Source organism: Cebus imitator, unplaced genomic scaffold (genome assembly GCF_001604975.1).
Source record: "Cebus imitator isolate Cc_AM_T3 unplaced genomic scaffold, Cebus_imitator-1.0 Scaffold1037, whole genome shotgun sequence".
NCBI lineage: Eukaryota > Metazoa > Chordata > Mammalia > Primates > Cebidae > Cebus > Cebus imitator.
The window spans coordinates 16,802-28,852 of NW_016108352.1; the positions used below are offsets into that span (position 1 = coordinate 16,802).

The following is a 12,051-nucleotide window of genomic DNA, read 5'->3' on the forward strand; positions in this document are numbered from 1 at the left end:
TTTTTGCGCTGGTTTGTTCCCATCTTTGTGGATTTATCTACCTGTGATCTTTGTGGTTGGTAACTTTCAGATGGGGCTGCTGATGAAGTTATTTCTTTCTGTTTCTTAGTTTTACTTCTAATAGTCAGGTTCCCCTGTTGTAGAAATGCTGGAGGCCCACTTCAGACCCTGCTTGCCTTGGGATCACCTGTAACAGCTGCAGAACAGTAAGGGCTGCTGACAGTTTCTTCTTCTGTTATCTTTGTCCCAGAAGGATACCCACCAGATGTCAGCCTGAGCTCTCCTTTATGAGGTTTCTCTTTGGTTATACAGGGGTCAGGAAACTGCTTGAGGAGACAGTCTGTCCCTCAGATCAAGTGCTGAGCTGTGAGGTCCGTTGTTCTGTTCAGAGCTGCTGGGCAGGTACATTTAAATCTGCTACAGCAGAACTCATAACCACCTTTTTTTTCCCCAGGTGCTCTGTCCAGAGAAGGTAGGGCTTTTTATAAGTTTCTGTCATTCTGCTGCCTTTTTTCAGAGATGCTGTGTCCAGTGAAGAGGTAGCCTAGTCACAGTCTGCCAGCAGAGGCATTGCTGAGCTGCTGTGGGCTCACCCCAGCTGCTGTGTGAACTTCCTTGCAGTTTTGTTTATAGGAGTATAGTTAGAACTGCCTCGGTAATGGCAGACTGCCTTGGTAATGGCGGACTGCCTCGGTAATGTCGGACTGCCTCAGTAGTGGTGGACTGCCTCGGTAGTGGTGGACACCCTTCCCCCCACAGAGCTGGACCATCCTGGGACCAGCTGTGCTTGCTGTAAAACTCTTAATCCAGGGCATTTCAGATTGCTGGTCTTTGTGGGGGTGGGACCAGCTGAGCCAGATCACCTGGCTCCCTGTTTCAGCCCCTTTTTTTCAGTCGAACAGGCCACTCTGTCTCTCAGGTGTTCCAGTTGCCAGCTGAAACAGCACCCGGATTTGTGTGAGTTTTTGTGTGGAGACCCGCTACGCCAGCTGAAACAGCTGTGCTGGAGACTCGTGGCACTTTTCCACCCAGGAATCTCCTGGTCTGTGGGCAGTAAATATTCGTTTGGAAATGTGGTGATCTGTCATCCTCTGTGTTTTCACTGGGAACTGCAATCCAGAGCTGTTCCTATTTGGCCATCTTGGATCCTGTCTCTGATATTTCTTCTTTTCTAATGTAGAATCTAATACCTTAATTCATTCAGTGTTATAAATGTCCCTATAATCACTGCTTTTGCTATATCCCACATATTTTGATTAGCTGTCTTTTCATTTTTGTTAGTTCAAAATATTGTTTAATTTCCGTAGGTTTCTTCTTTGGCCCAGATATTATTTAAAAGAGTATTGTTCAATCTCCATGTATTTCAATGGTTTCCAGCTGTGTTTCTTTTATTGATTTGTAGTTTAATTCTGTTGTGGTCTGTTGTAGACAGTATGTTACGTATATTCTTTAAATTTGTTAAGGTGTATTTAATGGCCCAAAATGTGATATCTTGGTTAATGTTCCATGTCAGCTTGAGAAGAATGTGTAATTTTCTGTTATTGGATGAAGTAGTCTGTAGATGTCCTTTATATCCAGTTGATTGATGGTGTTACGGAGTTCAACTATGTTCTTACTGATTTTCTGCCTGCTCGGTCTGCCAATTTCTGATCAATGAGTGTTGACGTCTTCAACTTTAGTAGTGGATTCATCTGTTTCTCCTTGAAGTTCTGTCAGTTCTCCCCTCACATATTTCTATGCTCTGTTTTTAGGTGCATACAGACATTTAGGATTCTTATGTCTTGTTGGAGAATTGATTCCTTTTTCCTTATGTAATGTTCCTTTTTATCTCTGATAACTTTTCTTGCTCTTCAAGTCTGCTCTGTCTGAAATTAATGTAGATATTCGGGGGCGAGGGTTGATAAGTGTTAGTATGGTATATCTTTCTCCACCCCTTTAATTTTAATCTAGATGCATGCTTATATTTAGAATAGGTTTTTCGCAGACTGCATATAGTTGGGTCTGATATTTTTTTATCTACTCTGAAAATCTCTTTTATTTCTTTCTTCCCACTTTTTATTTTAGGTTCAAAGAGTACATATGAAAGTTTTTTATTACATGGGTAAATTACATGTCATGGGAGTTTGGTATACTGGCCATTTTGTCACACAGGTAATAAGCAGAGTACCCAATAGTTTTTCAATCCTCACCCTCCTCCCAACCTCCACCCTTATGTAGGCCCTGGATGTCTGTTGTTCCCTTCTATGTGTCCATGTGTACTCAGTATTTAGCTCCCACTTATAAGTGAGAACATGCAGTATTTGGTTTTCTGTTCCTGTGTTAATTTGCTTTGGATAATGGCCTCCAGCCCTACCCATATTGCTGCAAAAGACATCGATTGCATTCTTTTTATGGCTCTGTGGTATACCATAGCATATATGTACCACATTTTTAATCCAGTCTATCAGTGATGGGCATCTAGGTTGATTCCATGTCTTTGCTATTATGAATAGTGTTGCAATGAACATATGCCTGCATGTGTCTTTATGGTAAAATGGTTTATATCCCTTTGGGTATACACTTAGTAATGGGATTTCTGGGCTGAATGGTAGTTCTGTTTTAAGTTGTTTGATAAATCTCCAGACTGCTTTTCACAGTGGCTCAACTAATTTATGTTCTGACCAGCAGTGTACAAGCATTCTCTTTTCTCTGCAGCCTCTCCAGCATTTGTTATTTTTTGATAATTGCCATTCTAACTGGTGTGAGATGGTACCTCATTGTGGTTTTAATTTGCATTTCTCTAATGATAACTGATTTTGAGTATTTTTTCCTATGTTTGTTGCCTGTGCATATGTCTTTTGATGAGTGACTGTTCATGTCCTTTCCACATTTTTAGTGGTGTTGTTTATTTTTTGCTTGTTAAGTTCCTTATAGATTCTAGATATTAGGCTTTTGTTAGATGCATAGTTTGTAAACATTCTTTCATTCTATTATAGGTTGTGTGTTTACCCTGTTGATAGTTTTTTGCTTTGCAGAATCTTGTCTTAGTTGGTATATTTAGACCATTGGCATTCAAAATGATGACTGACATAGTTAGATTAATATCTACCATATCTGTTACTATTTTTCTATTTGTTGTCTTGTTATTTGTTCCTCTATTTTGTCTTCCACTCTTTTTCTGCCTTTTGTAATTTTAATTTGAGTGTTTTCTATGACCAAAAAATAAATAGTATACTTCTGCTATGGTCTATGTTCCCCCAAAATTCCTATGTTGAAATTTAATCACCAACATAAGAAATGAGGCCCTTAGGAGTTAATTAAGTCATGACGGTGGGGCCCTCATTAATGGATTAATGTTTTAATAAAATAGGTGAGGGGGGCTATTCATCTTTTCCACCACACAGGACACAGCAAGAAGGCACACCTTGGAAGCCGAGCGTGAGCCCTTATCAGACACCAAATGTGCTATTGTCTTGATCTTGGACTTCCTAGGCTCCAGAACTATGAAAAATAAATTTCTATTATTTGTAAATTATGCAGTCTAAGGTATTTTGTTATGGTAGCTCAAGTGGACTAAAACAACTTGTTTTTTAAAAAAAATTTTCTTCTTATTTTTTTCATTTGTTTTAGTGTTTTCCCTAGATCTGCAATATACACTACAATGAATGCAAGTCCATTTTCAAATACTATATACTATTTCTTGGTAGTATATATTTGGTACATTGTACCAAGTACCTTATAATAACAAAATAATCCCAATTCCTGCCTCCTGTCTCTTATATCACTGCTGTTATTCATTTTACTTATACATAAGCATATTTAAGTATATATGTTTCTGTGGATATATATACACATGTGTGAACACATAATTGAATACATTGTTGCTATTATTTTTAACAAACTGTTATCTGTTAGATCAATTCAGAATAATAAAAATAAAAGTTTCTATTTTATCTTCACTCATTCCTTCTTCAGTCCTCTCTTTCTTTATATAGATCCAAGTTTCTGACTTGCATGCTCTTCTTTCTCTCTGAAGAACTTCTTTCAGTATTTCTTACAAGGCCCGTGCAGTGACAATAAATTCCCTCAAGTTTCGTTTGTCTGAGAAAATCTGTATTTCTTCTTCACTTTTGAGGAATAATTTTACAGGGTACAGAATTCTAGGTTGTTTATTATTTTCTTTCAAGATGTTAAATATTTCACTTCATCCTCTTCTTGTTTGCATGATTTCTGAGGAGAAGGCAGATGCTATTCTTATATTTGCTCCCCTATAGATAAGGTGGCTTTTCCCCCGGCTTCTTTCAACATTTTTTTTTTGGTAGGGGGTTGTTTTGTTTGTTTTGAGACAGAGTCTCACCTTGTCACTAGGCTGCAGCGCAGCGGTGCAATCTCAGCTCACTGCAATCTTCACGTCCTGGGTATAAACGATTCTCCTGCCTCAGCCTCCCAAGTAGCTGGGATTACAGGCACCCACCATTACACCCAGCTAATTTTTGTATTTTTTGTAGTGATGAGGTTTTGCCATGTTGGCCAGGCTGGTCTCGAACTCCTGACCTCAAGTGATCCACCCATCTTGGCCTCTGATCAACCTGCCTTGGTCTCTAGTTGTGTTTTATTTATCTTTTATTTTCTAGTTTGAATATGTTATGCCTGGGTAGAGTTTTTTGGCATTTATTCTGCTTAGTATTCACTTAGCTTCCTGGAGCTATGGTTTGGTGCCTGATATTAATTTGGTGAAAATATCTGTCATTATTTTTGGTTGTTTGTTTGTTGATTTAAAAGACAGGGTCTTGCTATGTTGCTCAGGCTGGAGTGCAGTGGCCTTACACAGGTGTGATCAGCATGGGAGTTTTGACCTGCCCTGTTTCTGTCGTGGGCCAATTCATCCCTCCCTAAGAAACCTGGTGGTGCCACATTCCCAGAGGTCACCATACTGATGCCAAACTTAGTGCAGACAACAAATCAGCATAGTGCACTGCAGCCCAGAACTCCTGGACAGACTCAAGCAATTGTCCTGCCTCGGCCTCCTGAGTAGGTGGGACTGCAGGTGCATGCCATCACATCTGACTATATTTTTTGAGACAGGGTCTCACTCTGTCACCCAGGCTGGAGTGCAGTGGTGCAATCATGGTTCACTGCAGCCTTGACCTCCCAGGCTTATGTGCTCCTCCCACCTCAGCCCAGTAGATGGGACCAGAGGTGTGTACCGTGCCTGGTTAATTTTTAAAATTTTTTTGTAGAGATGGGGTCTCCCTATGTTGCCCAGGCTACTATCATTTTAAATATTTTTTCCGTTTCTTTCTCTTCTCTTTTTTTCTCTTCTCTTCTCTCTCTTGCATTTCCATTATGTGTATGTTATTATTATTATTATTATTTTTTGAAGTTGTCACACAGTTCTTGAATAGTCTGTTTCACTTTTTCCTGTCTCTTTGTCCTTTGTTTTTCTGTCCTGGAAGTTTCTATTGATATATCCTCAAGGTTAGAGATTCCTTCTTCAACCATGTCCGGTATACTCATGGGCCTATCAAAGGCATTTTTTCATCACTGTAATAGTGTTTCTGATCTCTAGCCTTTCTTCCTATTTTTTTCTTAGGATTTCCATCTCTCTATGTAACAGGTTCTTGCATGCTGTCTACTTTATTCATTAGCGCCTTTAGCATTTTAATTGTAGTTATTTGAAATTCCCAGTCTGATAAGTCTAACATTCCTGCCATATCTAAGTCTGGGTCTAATGCTTGCTCTTTTCTTCAAACTTTGTTTTTTGCTTTTTAGTATGACTTGTAACTTTTTTCTTGATATCATACATGATGTCCTGGGTAAGAGGAACTGCAGTTAGTAGGCCCTTTAGTGATGTCGTACGTAGTAAGGTGACAGACAGCAGGAGAGTGTTCACAGTCCCATAATTACGTCTCAGTCTTTTGGTGATTCTATGTCTCTGAAATGTTAACTTCACGAGCGCTTCTTGTTTTTCCTCCCTTGGATGAAACAGGACAGCTAGAACTCCATATACACCTAAAAAACATAAACAAATATAGAACTTTAGCCAATGTATGCATGTTGAAATATTTGAGGGGGACAGGGAAAGTGTACTGATGTCTATATCTTACTTTGAAAGTCACCAAAAGACAAGGAGAGATAGGTAGAAGGATAGACATGTGATAAAGCAGCTATAGTAAAATGTAAATTATGGGGTCTAGGTGGTGAGTAAACAGGTTTTCATTGTACTTTTTTTCAACTTTTTTGTATGTTTGAAAGTTTCCTAATACAATGTTCAAAAAATTAGCCCAACTACCTGGGGAGATAGGTCAGAGTCATTAGGATGAAATATAATGTCAGTGAAGGGCAAGTGTTCTCTTCAAATATAGATGCTTTTTTGCTTAGGCAAGAAATGAGAAAGTCATTTTTCTACCAGCTATTCATGTAGATAAGGAATGGGTTGCACTCAAGGTAATTACATTGTGCTTCTGTAAGAGATGTTGAATTCGCAGATGTGTCTATAATCTCAGAACAAGGAATTGAGCATGCTATCTTACTCCAGACCATTCACATCCTCTTAAGATGAGATATCCCACTTTCTAAGAGATGTCGGCAAATGAGTCATATCAGACAGGATGGGCTGAGTTTTGCTGCAACAACAAAAGACTCCCAGACCTCAGGGTCATCTCCCTCATGTTCCACATCCAATGTTAGTTGGCTGTGGCTCCATCCATGTCATTTTTACTCTGGGACCCAAGCTGACAGAGTGGTTTTTTGTTTAGAGCATTCCTTCTAGTCGCAGAGGGAAAAGACACATGGCAAACACAGGCTGGCTGTAACGGGAGCCTTGTAAGGGGTATATGGTGCTCCTACCCACATAGCATAGGCCAAAACAAGTCTCATGGCCAGGCCTTAGTTTAGCTAGATGTGGACACCCCATCCTCCAGCAGGAAGAGGCTCAGCTGACGATGACCAACAGTGATTGGATCTACCCCAAGGACATCATCAGAATAATGTGAAATCTGAGAAAGGTGAGGGAACTAGGAGAGAGAAGGCAGAGGAATGACATGCTGGTTTTATTCAAACATTTTAGAAAATGCAGGACAAGATGTGCTATGCACAGCTCCAGGGGCCAGGTGAGGACATTTCTACCAGCTAGGAGTCACAGGCTTCTGATTGTCACAGGAAGCACATTCTGACAGGAAGGACTACCCAGCAAAAGGGAGCACCAAGGGCACGTTGGTACCTGGGCTGCTCCATGCACCCAACACAGTGCCGACACTTGAAGACTGTGTTGCCTTCCATTCTCCCCCTCCTCATAAAATACTGGGCCCAGCTACCCACGTAGCAGTGAGCTCCCTGTCCCTGAAAAAATGTGAGCAGAGCCTGGGTGCTCCTGGACAGAGGGCTGTGGATGGAGCCCCTTTATCGCAGGATGAGGCCAGACCACAGCAAGCCAGAGGAGGATGTGGCTAGTCCAGGATACACATAGGACGAGCACCTGGCAGGGATCCTGAGTTCCTTCTTGCCGACATGTGCCCCTATCGAGCTGCCAGGAAAAAGAAATCACATAAAGAGGTTGCTAAGATATAGGGAAAGAATGAATCTTCTACCCATGAAACTGTGAAGAAGGAAAAAGAAATTTGTGCCAGGTTTGCTGTTGCACCTCAAACTGCAAAAGTTATGGCTACAGTGTGTGAGAAGAGCTTAGTTAGGGTGGAAAAGGCATTAGACTTCTGGGTGGAACAGATGAACAGAAACATATTCTGATTGACTGCAGCCATGTAGCACCAGATTAACTTCATCTTAATTAAATTAAATTTGCTCACTGGCATGTATAGGAAAAGACATGGCATATGTAGGGTTAGGTACTGTCTGCAGTCTCAGGCATCCGCTAGGGGTCTTTGAAGGTATCCCCCAAGGATACTCTATACAAATGAAATAATCCCATACATACTCATTTTTAATCTACCTTTTTTCACTCCAAATAACTATCTTGATATATATCCATGTTGCATCAACAATTTGTCCCTTTTATTGCTGAGTAGTATTCAGCAATGTGGATATACACAGAGTGTTCACACATTCACCTGTAAATGGAAAACTGGATGGTTGCCAGTTTGGAGATTTTACAAAAGTCTGCTGTGAACATTTATGTATAAATGTTTGCATGAGCATATTTTTTCAATTCTCAAGTAAAAAACATAAATTTGGATTTCATAAGGAGAGAATTTATTCTAAAGGATTGTTGAAGGGGTGTGGAGAGGACTATTGCAATAGGGAAACACTGCAGTATGCCCACTCTCGGGCTCCCCATATGATCAGCAAGTGTCTCAGGAGTTAGGCAAGGGGCTAATCTTGTATAGGGAGGAGTAAACTGGGATAGAAAGAAGTGTTATGGAAAAGTGGGCTAAGCAGGACTGTCACAATCGAGCAGGTCTTACCCTGAGGACAGCCTGTTCTCAGGAGGGACTCTCAGGAGGGCTGTGGGTTGCCACAAGCTGCTGGTGGGCCAAAGCTCAGGGGCCTGGAGGAGAGAATCTGAACCAAAGTTTGGTTACAGGCAGTAACCAAAACGTTTGATGCGTGGGGACAAGCAGTCCAGCTAATCATTTATGAAGCCAAGAATGGCAGTTTAGAGGGTCTGCGTCTGGCCTGGTCATGGATAAACAAGGGAGCATCTGGGAGTCTTATCCAAGTTATATGGAAAGTCACTGGTTCTTTCCAGTAGGGTGTTTTCTGGAACCAAAGAGTGGAGGGATTCCTTAACTTTCACTATTTCTACAAGCAAAGGACAAAGGTAAAATTCAATACTGTCAATTGTCACAAGTGAAATGGCTAGATCATATGGTAGGTGTATGTTTAACTCTCTTCATACACTGCCAAATGGTTTTCAATCATGGTGGTACTATTTTATGATCCCATCAGCAGTATACAAGAAGTCCCAGGTCCTCCACACTCTTACCAATACTTGGTAGGATCAGTCTTCTTTGTCCATTCTAGTAGGTGTGAGATGGTGTCACATTGTGCTTGTAATTTGCATATCCTTGATGATTAATCATGTTGAGCATCTTTTCATGTTCTAATTTGCTATCTGTATATCTTCTTTGGTGAAGTCTGTTCAAATATTTTGTCCATTTAAAAAACTCAATTGTTTTATTTTATCTATTGACTTTTAAGTGTTCTTTCTATATTCCAGATACAAGTCTTTTATCAAATATATGCTTTGCAGATATTTTCTTCCAGGCTGTAACTTACCTTTTCAGAAAGTCTTTGGGAGCTATGGCTTAGTGAAATGCTTGTGTCAGCTTCTCCTCAGCCCATCCCCCTGGTCACAGCCACCCCCACAGGTTCCATTTCTATATCTGTGGTGACCTCCTTCTGCAAGTCAGGCTGAAGTCCCAAGCTCCTGACCCATGTCTCCAAGTGCCCACCATGCAATGCCCTTTGGATGCCCCATGCAAAACAGAGCTCACCATTCTCTCCCCAGACCCGCTGCTCCTCCAGAAGCCCTGTCTCCATGAATGGCCCTGCACCTACCCGCCTAGAGAACCCCAGGAGTCGGCCTTGGACGTCCTTCCCACTTCCACCTCCTGTCATCCAGAGCTGTCAGTTCTGGACGCTCACCTTCTCCGCCACACACCACCATTGTTCTCACCTGCACCACTCATCCAGACACCCTTCCTTCCTTACAGGGGTGGCCAGAGAAAAACTTCTCAAATACAAGTCGGGCCATGGCACGCCGGTAAGGACCTTCCAGCGGTCTCCTGTGCACTTAAACAAGATCCAGGCTCCTTCGTGGGACAAGTAAACCCCTTGATGATCTGGTCCTTGAGTAATGTGGGGGCCTCTTGCCCAGAGCCCCTCACACTCTTCAAAGCCAGCAGCTGAAGAGCTAGCTGTAGCTGTCTGTGGAGTTCAGCCGCTGCTCCCTGCGTGCCTGCCCTCTGCCCGGGACGGAGCCTCGTTTCCCCACTTCCCCACCTGCGCCCAGCAGTGCAGGTGAAGGCCGGGCTGCTGAGAGAGGCTGGGAAACGCTGGGCTTTGGCGTCAGGGATGCCAGCTCCACTACTCACTGCCTGTGTCACCCTGGGAAAACAGCTCTGGCCCCAAGTTCCCCGTAAGTAAAACAGGGGCAGTCATCCCTCCCCTCCTCAACGACCTATGTCACAATCAGAAGCCACAAATCTCTGCCACCCAGCACGCTGCCCTGGTCTCCTTCGCCACTTTCCCCAGCAATGAGAACGGCGCCAGGCCCAGAACAGGGCCGACACTGAGTGAGGCCAGCAAGGTGTTTAGGGAAAAACTTTCGGGCAGCGCCCACTCTCGGGCTCGGGCAAGAGCAAGGTACCTCCGGGAGGGTGCGACTTCGGAGAATGCGCCCTGCGCGGGACTACGTCCAGAGCCCTTGAACCACCCGTAAACGGCGGCCTGGCGTTGGGCCCGCCTCTCAGGATTGGCGCCCTGCCTAGTGGCCATTGCCTGTGACGTCAGCGGACGCGTCCGCTTCTCGCTGGGGTGATGCGGTCAGGAGGCCCTGGGTTCGTCGGGGCTGCTTCAGTTTCCCGGCTGGTTGCAGTCACTGGTGCCAGTGCTCAGCGCCCGCCGCCCTTAACCTTCGGCCCTGCGAGCCCTAAGTGGGCGCGAGAAGACCGGCTGCCGCCGCCAGGTAGACTGGGTCTGGCTGGGTCAGGCCAGAAGGGTGTCCCTGGCGCACGTCTCCCGCCGAGGGTAGAAGTGGAACCGGGTCTGCAGCAGCTTCCAACCACACTGACGGTGTGGAACCGTGTGAGCGCTCACTAATTGCAGGGGACGGAGCTGGGTATATAGGGAAACTGGGGGTTTCCAGGCGAGTGGACTATTGTTTGGGATCCGACGTACACACCACCGTCTCAGGCTTTGGAAGGTGGAGGCTACTGTTTCCACCTCAGGTCACCGCCCCTTTGCTTACGGACTCTTGCAGAGTTGGATTGAGCTCGGGCTGCGTGACATAAGGGTTGCTGCAGACACCCCAGGGCCACTTTCTGACGGGTACCTTGGGCACGTGACTTCGCCTGTTTGCGAGTCACTGTCCCCTTCTGTAGAATGAGGGCGCTCTACCTGAGGGGATTGCTGTAAGGCTGGAATGAACCTGCCTGTGTGTCTTGTGGGAAGGGCGCAGTCAGTGGGGGCCTGGGGTTCTCTTGGAAAGCAGGTAACCAGCCTTGTCCCGGAGGCAAGCGCCAGAGGGCGCCTGTAGTTTCCCCACGCATGGCTGTTAGCATTTAGGTCCTCTGGAGGATCTCCTGTGGCGGTCCCTGCTTCTCACCACAATCTTTAGGGCCTTTGGAGGATTTCCTATGGAAGATCGCCACTTCTCACAACACTCTGGGTTAAAATATCGTTGAGGGGATGGGGGCTGAAGCTAGATTTTCTTATTTGCATTATAAGCTCTGAACCAAGGACTTCAATGTCATCTGGACTTGGATTCATATCTCAGCACCTTCCCCTCCTATCTCTAGGACTGCGTAACCTTGGCCAAATCCCTTTGCCTCTCTAAGCCTTAATTTTTTTCATCTCTAACTTGGGGCTAACAGTACCTACCTTCCACAATTGTCAAGAATTAAATCAGGCATTGTAGGTAGAGCACTTAATAGTTGGCATTCAGCGGCAGCAGTTACCATTATTTTTGGGTGTGGAGTGTCTCAGCGTGTGCAGTTTGGCTCAAACAGCCTTTTGACAGTGGCACAGTTGGTGCTTGTGTAAGACAGCAGGGCAGGGAACTCAAAGCCCTCGGTTTTCTGGGCAGATTGGTGGGCCACAACAGTGGTGACCTAAGTCTAAGGAGTCTTTAACTGAACAAGGCAGATTGAATCATCCAAGTGAGGACCAAGAGGTTGGGGCTCAGCTGCCTCCACATTTTGGGGCATAAAAGGCTATACAAACAATTTTACTGTAAGAGCAAGGAGCGATTCAGGGAAGGCACTATGTGGTAAGGAATAGAGGCCAGACTTGGATTAAGAACAAAACAAATGGGTAGTGTTTGTCTTTAAGGGGAGCCTTGGACTCAAAACAGGACCTGAGCCCTGTGGATAATTTTTTTTTTTTTTTTTTTTT

General features: G+C 44.0%; 1 protein-coding gene across 1 annotated transcript in view; it reads left to right on the top strand.

Moving 5' to 3' along the window:
* The first annotated feature begins 10,449 nt into the window (after positions 1-10,449).
* LOC108298681 (fumarylacetoacetate hydrolase domain-containing protein 2B) overlaps positions 10,450-12,051 on the top strand; it is a 13,206-nt gene continuing 11,604 nt past the window's right edge. Inside the window, exon 1 of the mRNA XM_017521287.2 lies at positions 10,450-10,624. The gene's annotated coding sequence lies outside the window, so the exon portion shown is untranslated. The remainder of the gene's footprint in view (positions 10,625-12,051) is intronic.